Source organism: Callorhinus ursinus, unplaced genomic scaffold, assembly GCF_003265705.2.
Source record: "Callorhinus ursinus isolate GAN/ISIS: 27379988/994484 unplaced genomic scaffold, GSC_fseal_2.0 scaffold48, whole genome shotgun sequence".
NCBI lineage: Eukaryota > Metazoa > Chordata > Mammalia > Carnivora > Otariidae > Callorhinus > Callorhinus ursinus.
In genome coordinates this window covers 10,652,752-10,664,967 of record NW_027397110.1, presented here as the reverse complement: position 1 = coordinate 10,664,967, position 12,216 = coordinate 10,652,752, and positions in this window count along the sequence as shown.

The following is a 12,216-nucleotide window of genomic DNA, read 5'->3' as shown; positions in this document are numbered from 1 at the left end:
CCAGGTCAGTGCACACCTGTACATCTCATGTCAAGACAGTCTACTGGTCTAAACCGGTAGGAGGCTGTACCACATGAGGAGGCCTGTCCCAGTCCAGCCAGGATGTTCAAGAGAGGGGTGAAGTTCAGCCAGATTGGACTTCAGCCACTCTGGGATCCCATGCTTGGAGACTAGCCTCTGGAGCTACCAGGGGGCAGGGGGACCCAGGGGGTTTGATCCTTTGTACTCAAGGAACACCTCTGTCCCCAGGCTTCCCGAGGGTAGAGGCTCTGTCCTCCTTCTGCATTTGTCCTTTGTGCAGAAATGGACATGGTGTCTGAGAAAGCCCCAGATGGCCCCTGCCTGAAGTTGGGTCACACCTCCCCATCTCCAAGCCCCCAAGGCACCCCTCAGTAGCAAAGAGGCAACACTGGTTGGTACTGGGGAGAACCCTAGAAGAATAAAACCAGAGTGGACAGTGACTTACCCAAGGGCATACGATGGATTTACCACAGAGCTGGACCAGACCCAGGTTTCCTGACTCTGAATTTACTCTTCTTTGTACCTGCGACCCCCATCACATGTCCTCTGACGCTGAGTCACCTCCCAAGTCCATGACCGTGAGGGGGCCAGCCAACAGGACAGAATCCTGGTTTTCTGGGTGAGAGCTCTAAAGTAAGTCCCAACCTCCCTGAGTCTGTTCCCTCACCTCTAAAATGTGAAGAATGAGGGATTTCAGACAAAGATTTAGCCAAGAGCTCATTGCAGAGTCCCATTGTTAAAAAGATTTTATTTATTTCTTTTAGAGAGAGAGCGTGCACAAGTTGGGGGGAGGGAGAGCGACAAGCAGACTCTGCGCTGAGCCCGGAGCCCGACACAAGGATCGATCTCTGGACCCTGAGATCATGACCTGAGCTGAGATCAAAGAGTCGGATGCTTAACCGACTGAGCCACCCAGGGACCCCTGCAGAGTCCCATTTTTCTAGCTCAGGGTTTTTTTGGGGCGGGATCATTCTTTGTTGCCGGGGCCGTCCTGTGCATTGTGGGATGTTTAGCAGCATTTCTGGCCTCTACTCACTAGATGCCAGGAGCACCAACCAGTTGTGACAACCAGAACCATCCCCAGGCATGACCAAATATCCCCCGGGAGGCAAAAATCGCTCTCTGTTGAGAACCACCACTCTAGGAGCAAATAACAACAGTCAGGGACAGTGTAGACAGGGATCCCAGCCCCTTCCCCTGGAGGCTACATCTAGCAGCTCAGAAGTCTCCTTCCTTTGATGCTCAGATAAGCCTCATTTTCTCTCCCGGAAGCGTCCCTGCCTCTTCAGGGAGAGGGGTTTGTCTGCAAATGCGTGTGCGTTCTGATCTGGCTCCTGTCTCAGCTCCCCTGAACAAGGCTGCCTGACCTTGGTCACTGCTGAGCCTCTCTGAGCCTCAGTTTCTTCATCTTTAAAATGGGAGGAATTGCATTTCCCTTGAGCATTACAGGGATTACATGAAAGAATCCACTGAGACTGTTGAGCTTGGTGCCAGGCACAGAGTAAATATCAAGTGTTCTTGTTATTTTTTTTTAAGGGACTGTTACTTATTCAGCATGTTGAGTGCCTCCTGTACTTCTGGCATTGGGGGTGAGGGGACAGCAAATACCAGAATTGTGTTCCAGTGAAACTGGCCAGTGCTATCATATTTCCAGAGAGAAGGGAGGACCAACCGTGAAGTGGCAACAGACTCATTGTACAAGTGAAAAAACAAGCTCAAGAGAGGTTGCGTGGTCTGCCTGAGGGCACACAGCTAGTTTGAGAGAGGGGCCGGACTGGAGTTAGAAATCGCAGGGTGGAAGCCCCTCCAGTGGGTCTTGCTTTGGTGGTTTTCCAGATTTTCAGAATCAAGGGGAGAATGGAGGGTCGCTCGGGGTTTGGAAACACAAGTGACAAGCTCAGGGAAGGTGGCCGAGTGTCTCCCAGCTCCACGAGGAGACACTCTGAGCTATGGGATTTAAACAAGGGGGTTTGGCTAGGCTCTCTTCCCCCACCCCGGTCCACCTCCCAGCCAGGAACTCAGTGGATCAGAGCTGAGGCTTTTCCTTCTGGGAAGGTTCCAGATGGGTCTAGACAGGTTCAGAGAGTGGCCCAGAAGCAGGAGAACGGAAATTGAGCTTTGCCTTCCCAGGATTCCCAGAGCTGCTGTTTAACTTTGAGGAGTTGACTGGGTTCCGCCCTGCCTCTTGCAAGTCTGAACTCCCAGAATGATTAACCACTCGGTGCGGAGTCCCAGCCTCTGCCAGAATCCGACCTACCCACCCTGTGTGTTCCAGGCAGGAGCTTGCCACACTGGACAACAAGGATGATGAAATTTTTGTCCACTTGGCAAATATTTGCTGAGCACCCCTCTGTGTCGGGGACAGCCGGACAATTCCAACCTTGTCGAACCAGCTGCACGGGAATGTGAGCTCACTCCTTGGATCGTTGCCACGAGGGTTCATGGCCCGAAGCCCCCGCCCCACACACAGTGGACTGAATCATGAATCAATGTACTGATTTGGTCCTGGTGCTTGGAATCAGTTCTGCACAAGGCCCCAGAAGGTCTGCCTTTCAGATCCTTCTGGGCGGGGCCTCGGTCATCTAGTCTGAGAAAGGGGAGCAAATTCTAGGGGTGATGTCAGGTAAGGTCAAGTTCAAAACAATATAAGGTGTCACTCCTACTGGAATAACCCAGCTATATAAGCACAATGGAGCTTTATTTCTGAATTTATGGGGGAATGAGTCATTCAGGAAGAGATGGAATTTTTAGGTTACCAAAGCGTTCTAATTTTAAGCACCGAAAGTTTCAACATATATTACCTGTTGGGGGTGGAACGTGGTATACTGAGGGCATCTGAGCACCCAGTGGCTTTGTTTTACCATTGCATTGCCGTGATCCCTTCTGGGGCTGTCTGCCCCTAAGCTAAATGGCCCCAGCTGCTGTGACTTCCCAGGTCCTTGCGAGTCTGGAATATTCTTGCTGCCCGTCCTTCCTGGTGACTGTCATGTTCTTCAGAGTCTCTGCCTGCTTCTAGGTGGGCCCACACGCCCTCTGGATAATGAATAAGCCCTTCCAGTGGCTTTACCCACTTTGTTGAACCCGTCACTCTCAAATCTGGGCCACCAGCAGCTTGCCAGACCCAGATCCCCACTGAATTCTGATCCCTGTGTCTGCTGCCTGCTGGGGCCCTAACCCTGCCCCTCTGACTGTGTTCCCCATCTCAGTACACACGGCCACCACCAAAGAGGTCACCTGTGCCCAGACCTGGCAGTGAGTCTCCAGATTCTACCTCCTGCACCCACAGCCAGTCAGCACCCAGGCCTGGGGAGCGCCACGCCTATTCCCACTGCTTTGGATCTCTTACCCCCCCCACACTCAAGATACAAAGATGCAGCCTGTCCCATCCACGAAATGCAGCACACACTTTCAAGTGGAGGCACCCAGACCTCCCGCTTCCTGGCTGTGAGTGTGGCAGTTACCTCAGATACCTCATCTGGACGTGGCGCTAATCCGGTAGCCACCTCATAGGATCAGACTCCTCACTGAGCAGGAAGGCTGATGCCGGGCTCGATCCCAGGACCCCGGGATCATGACCTGAGCCAAAGGCAGACGCTTAACCGCCACACATTATTACTATTACTAACATTCTGTCCTACCCTCCGCTCCTGCCTCCCTGTGACGGCCTCAACACCCGTGAGGGTACCTACCTTATTCATGGTTCTCTTCCTGGCCCCAGCACAGCAACTCACATAGACAGGTCCTAATGAATGCTTGACCTATACAATACATAAATACCCTGGTAGGGCTGACAGAGACCATAATAATCCCTCCTATTTCTCCAGCACTTTCCTTGCCAGGGAGGATGCTAAATGTTTTTGTGTTCATTTAATCCGACAACCCTGAGAAATAGTGTTCTTCTCCCCCATTTTGCAGGTAAGGAAGGTTGAGCTTAGAGAGGTCACAGGAAGTTGAGGCCTAGGATTGCAATCCTGGAGGGAATGAGTACAGGCCCTCATCATTAGCCGGAGGCATGTGCCCAGCTGCAGAATGTGGGGCCCGGAACAAGGCAGAGGGGCCTGCGGGAGTTCCCAGGCCAGCCGGGTGTCAGGGAAGCTTCCGGGGGCTGGTGCTCCGGAAGTTATGACCCCAGCGAGGCTGGCTGTGTCCACGCTTCCTTCTTGCCTTCTTCCCTTGCCAGACTCCACCCCCTCCCACAGCCTTTCCCCATTTCCAAAAGGCTTGAAAATCAGTTACAAGCCCATTGAGAGAGCGAAGTCAAATAAGAGCACACAGGGCCTGCATGGGAGCCCAAGGACTTCTTTCTCCAGTGAAAGGCATGGGCTCCGGTGCTTGTGTAGCCCCCCCGGAGTGAGCAATGAAAAGGGAGAGCCTCACCCAAGGATGGGGATGCTTTTGATGCTGCCCAGTTGACTTTTCCTAATTTGAAAGCAAGAAAGCAGCTAGATAATGAATTTTGTTCACCTGGGTTTACTTCTTTCCCTAAGGTTCCAGGAAGCACCCCTTTCTCTCCTCCCCCAAGGGTTTGGGGGGCAAAGGGGCAGGTAAATGCTCCCTCCCACCTGTGGAGAGCGGGTTAGGGTAGGAATTCAGTACCAGACCCATGCTTGCTCTTCTGACAGGCCGGGGCTACAAAGGCACTGCCGGTGGCTGCACAGGATTCTGGGAGAGTTAAGGGGCGTGACGTGAGAGGCAGGGACAGGCAGAAGCAGCTAGAGACTGCCGTGGGCCAGGCAAGAGCTCCCAACTATCAAGAGCTGCTCTGGGCACCTCCGAGAGCAGAGCTAGAGACGTCCCCTGGGGAGGTACAGGGCCTCTGGCTTACCCACCCTCACACTACCCGCTGGCTCTTCGCTCCCCTGGCTCCAAGCAATTTCTGGCTGCCTGATACTCATGTCCAGCCTCTGCTATCTTGACTTGGCCCTTGGCCTGACTCACTGTGGTATCTGCTCCGACAGCTCCCATCTGACAACAGAATGCTACTAAGAAATGTAGAAGAAACAATGGACGTAGGGAGAAAAATCACAATTTGGCAATTGTCATAGTAATAGGTATAGCAGGAATCATCAATGAATATTAAAATAAATGATGGGATAAAGTGTTTGCTGGAAAGCAGGATATTAATATAGTCTCCATGTATCTCCCCATAAGATACTGATGAATTCGAAGCGCCAGACAGGAACTGTACAGATCAGCAACTTAACTGACACCACCTTCACAAATGACCAGTTGACCTTACCAGCAACGGGATGAACTGACACGTGTCCTCCTCATCGGAGGCATGAGGACACGGCTCTGCTTCTGGGGGTTCCTGCCCAAAATGCACACAATGAGTGTAATCATGAGGAAGTATCAGACAAACCCAAACCGAGGGCATTCTACAAAATAAACAGTCCATTCTCCTCAAAAATGGGAGCCAAAGAAAGACTGAAGAACTGTTCCAGATCAGAAGAGTAAAGAGCCATGACAACGGAATGCGTTATTTGCTGGATGGATCCTAAAGGACTTTTCCCCTTCTTTTGCTTATAAAGGACATTAGCAAGACAAATGGAGATTTGAAGAAATCTGCAGATCAGTTAATGGTATTGTACCGATGCTCCTTTCCTGACGTTGGTAATTGCACTGTGGTTATTTAAAAGAATGCCCTGATGTGTGGATCACACGGAAGAGTTCAAAAGCGAAAGGTCATTAGCTCTGTGATTTGCTCTCAGAGAATGGAAGAGCCAACGTAGTAAAATGTGAGCATTTGGTGAATCTGAGCGGAGGCTCCACCAGAATTGTTGGTATTATTTTTGCAACTTTTCTCCAAGTCTGAAATTGCTTCAACATAAAATGCTATTTTTTCAACGCAGGCTTTTCTGATCCAGTTTCAGCCAGAGCTGCTAACTGCACCCACATTCTAAAACAAGGTGCTAGACCATCTACAGCAGTTCTTTCAACCCAGGTGGTTAAGAACTAGTTTTAGAAACCTCAGGAGATGGGCCCTCCTGCTTACAGCAGGGAGAGATGCCAGCAGGAGCAGTTGGAAGGCAGAGGGGGGGCTCTCTCTACAAGGAACTGTTGGGGTGCTCTACTTCTCCCGCCCCATGGGGGAAGGTGCATGGCGGGGGCCTCCCCTCCTGGAAGGCTGAGTGAGCCGGGCTTCAGGGAGCCCATCTGCAGGGCTTGGCCTAGGTGTCCTGGATTCCAAGGGTGCTCAGAGGCTGGGTGGGACCCACGTCTGGGAAAACTTGCAGGAGGGATGCCAACCTGGGTGGCCGCTTGATGGTGGAATCAGATGTGCAGGGTGAACCCTGTCTGCATGGAGCCTTGGCTTCTGGGGGGACCAGCTGAGGAAGAGCAGTGACTTGGAGCTGGGGCAGAAGGGGAGTGGGCAGTGGGACCCAGTGGAGGTGGTCCTTGAGTAGGGTGTCCCAGGCAACCAATCAGAGGAAGCCCTGCCCAGGAAGGAAAGTACAGTGGGAGGCATTCCTAGCAATGGGGGCTCCAAAGAACCCTCAAAACAGTCCTCCAGGGAAAAACCTAGCCAGCTTGAAACGTAGCTCTGGCCAGAGCAAAAGCACACCCGAGGACATGGGCGCCAGAAGGAAAATCTTTCCCTTCTTTTCCCATCCCTGTTCCACACCAGCCATGGAGGAGCTGAGAAGAGGAGGGTGGAGGAGCAGGAGAATCTGGGGGCACACAGAACACCCCCAGGGGACCCCCACTGTACCATGGCAATTACCATAGCATCTCCCTGTTCATCGGGACTAAAAGGGATAATCTGTAAAAGTGCTTGGCGCGGAGCTGGGCCCATGGAAGTGCTCATAAATGTCCCTGGGGCAGCAGGAGCAAGGGTCCTAGGGGCCCAGGGAGATGGGCAGTAGATGCCTGGTTCTGTGTGATTCCTGATTCCAGCTGTAGAAGGACATCAGCCGGAGCCAGAGGGGCGTTTGCAGGGCAGAGTGAGGTCCCTGCAGGAGGCAGATAAGACCGAGCCGATTGTCAGGGCCTCAGTTCCCCGGAGCTGAGCTGAAAGAGAACCAGAGCGTGCAGACTGACCGCGTGGGCTAGCTGGGTGGGATGGGGGATGGGGTGCTCTCCAACGACCCGAGCGGGCTGGCGCGCCCCCGGGCGGTGAGGCCGAACCGCCCGCCTCTCCCGCCGGCTCGGGACCCCCTGGCGGAAGAGGGCTGAGCACCGGGCTGAGCACCCCGGCCCAGGGCAGCGTCACCGCCAGCCCCAGCGACACTTTCTTGCCAACTGGAGAAAGGCGTCCCTTCCTCCAGACCTTCGACTTGCCCTTTCGCGGTGCGAATGGCGCCCCCTGGGGCCCACAGAAATTATGGGCTCTTCCAGGGGAAGAGGTGCGCCTCCTTCATTTCTGAAACTCTAAAGCCCAGCGCTTGGGGCAGGCTTGGTGAATGTTGACAACCGGAGGGACTTCTAGGTAAAAGCATCGAGACATATTTGTTCTTTTCTGAATATCCAAGCCTGCGGGCCAGTTATGCAGACTCTCCGAGCCCTGTCTATAAAATGGACACAATAATACTGACCTAGGCTGGAATGATACTTCTAGCACCAGTGTGGCACATCGGAAGTGGTCAATGCTAATAGCTAACACGTACTGCCTGTAATAGCGCTAAGAAGTACGAATAACATTATGATGTAAGTATTGCAAATGGTGGAAAGTGGGGGTTGAAGAGGTTATGTGACTGGCCAGGTGTCTCCCAGCCAGGGAACCATGGAGTCCACCCCCTGGACCACTGGCCTCTGAAAGCCTGTCTGAATATTTCTGGCTGCTCAGGACACTCTCTTTCTGACTGAATACGCCTGTTTCTCGCCTCAAGTGACCCGAAAAGGTGACTCAGAACCAACAACCCCCATTCCTAGATAGGAGGCAGAACTGAGGGCCAAGGCAGCGACTGGATTGGATTGGATGTAAACACAACAGAGTCGAGGCTCATCAGAATGTTCTGACATCTGAATGTGGGAAGAGGCGGACTGAGCCCCAAACCCCAGCAGGGCCGGGTGACATCTTAGTCACGGAGCTGACAGCAGATGTGAAGCAAGTCACTCAGGTGGGAGGGAAACTGCTAACACGAGAAGGTTCAAAACAGGCTGCAGCGATGAGCTCAGGTGAGGACTTTGGGATATATTTCATGTTCCTTCAGCTCCATCCGGTGGCAGAGGGACTCCTGGGTCACTGTGGGTCCAGGGGTTTAGCCTGAGGAAATGATAGCTGTTGCGCTCTGGAGGCTGGGTTCTTGGGGTTGGGTCTGAGGCGGTGCCTGTCCCTCCAACCCCGGCATGGAGGAGTTGGTTCATCCCTGGGCAATGGGAATGGACCTGAAGGTCCATTAAGTTGCCTTGCCTCAGGCCCTGATCTCGGGTCCAACCAACAGTAGACAGGGAGGCAGGACTGGTTCCAGCAGAGCCAATGTTCACTGAAGCTTTGCTCAGGCAGTGCGCTGAGTGCTCTTCACATGCCTTCCCCTGTTAGCTCATGGAGTCCTCACAACTGCATGAGCTCCGTACTATTATTATCCTCAGTGACGTGCAGAGAGGTTAAGTGACTTTGCCAAGGTCACCCAGCTAGCAAGCCGTAAAGCCTGGGCTGGCATTCTTGTCTGGGAGCCTGTGCCCCCGAATCACCCCTCTTCCTGTCTGACTGGCTTTCAAAAGCCCAAATCAGAGCCCTATTAAGAAGCACCTGTGATTGAGTTCTAGTTTCAAAGCATTGTGGTCCGAAAATATGCAGGGAATGATCCCAATCTTTTGGTACCGGTTGAGACCTCATTTGTGACCTAGGATGTAATCCATTCTGGAGAATGTTCCATGGGCACTAGAGAAGAATGTGTATTCCGTTGCTTTGGGATGGAATGTTCTGAATATATCTGTGAAGTCCATTTGGTCCAGCGTGTCATTTAAAGCCTTTATTTCCTTGTTGATCTTTTGCTTAGATGATCTGTCCATTTCAGTGAGGGGGGGGTGTTAAAGTCCCCCACTATTATTGTATTGTTGTCGATGTGTTTCTTTGATTTTGTTATTAATTGGCTTATATAATTGGCTGCTCCCATGTTAGGGGCATAGATATTTACAATTGTTAGATCTTCTTGTTGGATAGAGCCTTTAAGTATGATATAGTGTCCTTCCTCATCTCTTATTATAGTCTTTGGTTTAAAATCTAATTTGTCTGATATAAGGATTGCCACCCCAGCTTTCTTTTGATGTCCATTAGCATGGTAAATGATTTTCCACCCCTCACTTTCAATCTGGAGGTGTCTTTGGGTCTAAAATGAGTCTCTTGCAGTCAACATATCGATGGGTCTTGTTTTTTTTATCCAATCTGATAGCCTGTGTCTTTTGATTGGGGCATTTAGCCCATTTACATTCAGGGTAACTATTGAAAGATATGAATTTAGTGCCATTGTATTGCCTGTAAGGTGACTGTTACTGTATATTGTCTGTGTTCCTTTCTGGTCTATGTTACTTTTAGGCTCTCTCTTTGCTTGGAGGACCCCTTTCAATATTTCTTGCAGGGCTGGTTTCATGTTTGCAAATTCTTTTAGTTTTTGTTTGTCCTGGAAGCTGATATGAGGAATTCTTAATCTCAGGAAACAAACTGAGGGTTGCTGGAGTGGTGGGGGGTGGGAGGGATGGGGTGGCTGGGTGATAGACATTGACGAGGGTATGTGCTATGGTGAGCACTGTGAAATGTATAAGACTGATGAATCACAGACCTGTACCTCTGAAACAAATAATAGCTTATATGTTAAAAAAGAAGAAGAAGAAGAAGAAGATAGTAGGAAGGGAAAAATGAAGGGGGGGAAATCGGAGGGGTAGACAAACCATGAGAGACTATGGACTCTGAGAAACAAACTGAGGGTTCTAGAAGGTAGGGGGTGGGGGGATGGGTTAGCCCAGTGATGGGTATTAAAGAGGGCACATATCGAATGGAGCACTGGGTGTTATACGCAAACAATGAATTATGGAACACTACATCAAAAACTAATGATATAATGTATGGTGAGTAACATAACATAATAAAATAAAATAAAGCATTTGAACACTGCTCTTCCCAGAAGGGGACAACAGGGGGCAGTGTAACAAGCAAGCTTTTGAAGTTGGGCTCCCCTCCCCGGTAACCATCATCCTGAGAAACTGTCTCGGAGATGTTTGGTTTTGTCCTCTAAATGGAGAACACATGCAAAAAATCATGAAGAGTGCCAGTCCGTAATCAGAAACAGGACCGTAGTTCTCCTGAGCATCACACCTGGAAAGACAACTGTTGCTTCCCCCACAGTCACTGCAAACCCAGGTTGGCCCCAAACTGACCTCTTCATCCCCCTGCTCACTCCCCGGGTCTGCCGCTCCTCCTGTACTGCGTCTCCTGTTTCATAGAGCCTCCTACCTCTTCTGCCTCCTCCCTCCTTCCCACAGCCCCTTGAACCTGACTCTTTTACTTCCACTTCCTAAGTATCCACTGAATCCACCTTCTTCCATCTTGGCCTGTTGCCACTGCCTTGGTTTGGGCTTCCCCCTGTCCTGACCCAGATGGCCTCCTAACTGGTCTCTCAGTGCTTCAGACCATCCTTCCTGCAGCCCCCGGAGTGGTCCAAGTGGCCAATCTGACCACATCACTCCCTGCCTACAACCTTTAAGTGGATAAAGAAATATTTCCTGCTCTAGCTTTGTTTTAGCTAACAATGGTTGAGGGCTCACATTACGTTCTGCTGCTGATCTTCCAAGGCCAGTCCATATTCCACTTTATTCATCCACCCATCCGTCCATCCATCCACCCATCCGTCCACCCATCCATCCGTCCATCCATCCGTCCACCCATCCAATACACTGAAAGCCAGGGACTATGCCAGGTGTTTAACAGACTTATTTAATGTAATCTGCACAACAACGCTCTGGGGGAGCTACTGTTCTAATTCCCATTTTGCAAAAGAAAAACACCGAGGCTCAGAGAGGAAGTTGCTCAAGAACATATTGGTGAGTTCTCAGGAGCAACAGTCTAGCAGCTGTGACCTATTCCCTGCCAAGGGGGAGGGCTTTGTGGAGAAGGCAGAGCCTTGGGTCATAACGGAACTTTCAGCGCATGGCCAGGCTGCCTAGTGTGGGGAACCTGGGGTGGAGGGGAGCCTCAGACCTCTCCCCCTTAATCCAGGACCAGGACAGAAACATCAAGGAGAGAAAGTGAAGGAGGACAGCTTCCCTTTCAGCCCCCGGCCCTACCTGGTTCCAGATGACATGAGAAGCTGCCCCTCTTCCCCCACCCTGCAGTATCCACGATGTCAGTGCCAACTCCGAGTTATCTGGCTTAGAAGGGGACCCACAGAACCAACCCCTCCTCCCCCTCCCACAGTACAGATGGGAAAAGTGAGACCTCGACCAATACCTCAGCCTACAAAAGCCGGGATGAAAACCCAGTCCTCCCGACTTTGACCCAGTGCCCTGTCCACCCTTCCTCCCTAGACATCTTTCCCAGGGAGCACCGACAGCCCATGGCAGGGGAGCAGGAAAGGGGCCTTGGTGGTCACCTGGAACCCACATGGGCTCTTGCTGGCCTGCCACTCCCCAGCTGTGTGAGTCAGGGAGGTCACTTCACATCTGTGTCCTCATCTGTACAATATGGGTATAGTGATACCAACCTCACAGGGCTGACGAGACCTTCAGTGACTGAGACAGACATGCAAAGCATCTGGAATATAGTGGCTGGTCAGTCAACTTCAAGCCCAGCTATGTTGTTCTCAAAGAACTTAGGGTGGCCAGGAACCCAGCCCGCCCACCACCGACAGACACAAAGGGCAGTATGAAAGCACCTTGGAAAACAGATACAGGTAAATGCCACGGAATCCTGGGAGCAATAGTTTCTACCCATTATGAGCTGTTTGAGAACCCAGACCCGACAAAGAGAAAACGGTAATGTGAAGAACACGCAGGAGCGAGGAGTGCCGGTTTGGAGTAGCGCTCACTATTGTCCCAGTGACCTCGAACCTGACCTTCCCCAAACACCGTGACTTGGCCAAAGGGCTTCTTCTAGAGGCCGGGTCTGCGGGCCGCCCACGAAGCGCGGAGTGGGTCGGGCTGGGAGGGCGGCTCAAGAGCCTGGGGACCAGCCCCCCTCCACCCCCGCCCCGCCCCGGCCACCCAGGCCTCCCCGTCCCGGGGCGCGGACTACAGCTCCCGGCATGCCCGGCGCGCGGT